Here is a 2,500-nt window from a genome sequence, read left to right on the forward strand (position 1 = left end):
TGGCAGAGGTGCGGAAACGGGCCAGGGGATGACGGTGAGGACCAAAACCGCCCAGGCTTCCATGGGCCAAGGTTCTCCGGTGCGGCTATTGGATTTTGAGCGAGTGGAAGGTACGGAGCGTCTCCGAGTGTACCGCCAGACTCTAATGGCTGGCCTGCGGGCCGCAGCTAGGAAGCCGACAAATTTGGCGAAGGTAAATTTAGTAAGGCAAGAGCCCACTGAGAGCCCGTCAGCCTTCCTAGAGAGGCTAATGGAAGCCTTTAGGCAATATACACCTATGGACCCCAAGGCTGAGGAATCACGCACTGCAGTTCTACTAGCGTTTGTGAATCAGGCAGCCCCAGATAGTAAGAGAAAATTACAAAAGATAGCGGGGTTAAGAGAACAGACAATACAAGACTTACTGAAAGCAGCTGAAAAGGTATTTAATAATAGAGAGACCCCAAACTGGACTTGGACTGAGCCAATGAAACAGGCTTTCCAGACACTCAGACGGGCCCTACTAAAAGCCCCAGCCCTTGCCCTGCCTAACCCAAAGAAGCCATTCCAGCTGTTTGTAGGTGAAAAGCAAGGAATAGGATAGGGGGTCTTGACATAACAATGGGGACCATGGAAGTGGCCGGTGGCATACCTTTCAATGCGATTGGACCCGGTGGCCTCTGGGTGGCCCCCTTGCCTCTGCATCATTGCAGCCACTGCCCTCCTCGTCCGCGACGCCGACACGTTGACATATGGACAGCAACTCTGGGCTGACACACCCCCACGCCATTGAAGGGGTTTTAAAGCAGCCGCCGGGTGAGTGAATCTCCAATGCCCGTTTGACACATTACCAGGGCCTGCTGCTTGATACTCCACGGGTGCGTCTTCCGACCCCTTGCTTCCTGAATCCAGCCACACTTCTACCTAACCCAGAGAAGGACCGCCCTCTCCATGATTGCAGTGAGATACTGGCTGAGGCCCTGGCGGCTCGAAAAGACTTAACTGATGTGTCCCTAAACAACAGTGAGCTAGTATGCTTCACTGATGAGAGCAGCTATGTAAAAGATGGGCAAAGGAAGGCGGGAGCCGCTATAGTTAATGATTCAGGACAGACAAGATGGGCTGAGACCCTTCCGCCAAACACGTCTGCGCAAAAAGCAAAATGGATTGCCCTAATACAGGCTCTGGAACAAGCAAAAGGGAAGAGAGTCAGATTTTTACAGACAGCCCATATGCTTTTAGCACTGTCCATATTCAAGGTCCGATATACCAGGAAAGGTGATTTAGAACAGCGGAGGGCAAGAAAGTCAAGAATTTGCCCGAGATCCGCAGGCTCCTGACAATTGTACATGTCCCCGGTCACCAGAAAGGAAAAGACCCGAGGACACGGGGCAATCGGGGTTCTGATGCGGCCGCTCAAGCAGCGGCCTGCCGGGACTATGCCACCCCCATATTAGCCATGGGACTTCCACCTCCTGGTATGGGGACTCTGCCGCCAGTCCCCGACTATTCCCTCCCTGACCTCGTTTGGATTAACGAGGATACCACCCTCCAGAAGGATGACAAAGATGGATGGTACCGAGATCAAAACAACAACCTGATATTGCCTGCCATCGTGTGTCGTCACCTATGTGAACACCTGCACACAACTACACACGTGGGGGACAAAAAGACCTTGACACTTCTCCAGACGGCCTACCTGAGGTTCCCTCGACAAAATGCAACTGTACGAGAGATAGTCCAGGCTTGCAAAGCGTGCCAGCTGATGAAGACAGAGAAAAGGCAGCACAGTGGAACGAGGTACCGAGGGAAAGAGCCAGGGCAACACTGAGAGATAGATTTCACTGAAGTAAGGCCAGGCAAGTACGGGTATCTCTATCCGTTGGTTCTGGTAGATACCTTCTCGGGGTGGGTAAAAGCCTTCCCCACTAAGGGAGAGACAGCAACAGTGGTTGCTAAAAAGATCTTAGGAGAGATAGTGCCTAGGCACGGGCTGCCAGTGACTATGGGGTCTGATAACGGACCTGCCTTTGTGAGCCAGATTGTACAAGGGGAGACAAAATGGAAGTGACATTGTGAATATAATCCCCGGAGCTCAGGACAGGTTGAGAGAAAGAATCGGACCCTAAAACAACTTTGACAAGGTTGGCAATAGAGACCTGCGGGGACTGGGTGACCCTCCTTCCCTTCGCACGCTTTCAAGCCCATAACACCCCTTATAAGCTGAATCTTAACACTTTGGAGATTCTGTATAGAAGACCCCCTCCTGTGTGTCCTATATTCGAGGAAAAATGCCTACCACCCCCTACCTTGGGACAATTCCAGCAAACACTGGTGGCATTAAGTAAGGTGCATAGCCATGTTTGGAAATTAATTCGAATGATACACGAGGGTCCAAGCAAGGGGACCATCCCCTCACGTAATATTGGCCCGGGTGATTGGGTTTGTGTCAAAGGACACCAATCTAAAGCATTAGAACCTAGATGAAAAGGCTCTTATGTTGTTCTCCTTACCACTCCTA

Source organism: Cervus canadensis, chromosome X (assembly GCF_019320065.1).
Source record: "Cervus canadensis isolate Bull #8, Minnesota chromosome X, ASM1932006v1, whole genome shotgun sequence".
NCBI lineage: Eukaryota > Metazoa > Chordata > Mammalia > Artiodactyla > Cervidae > Cervus > Cervus canadensis.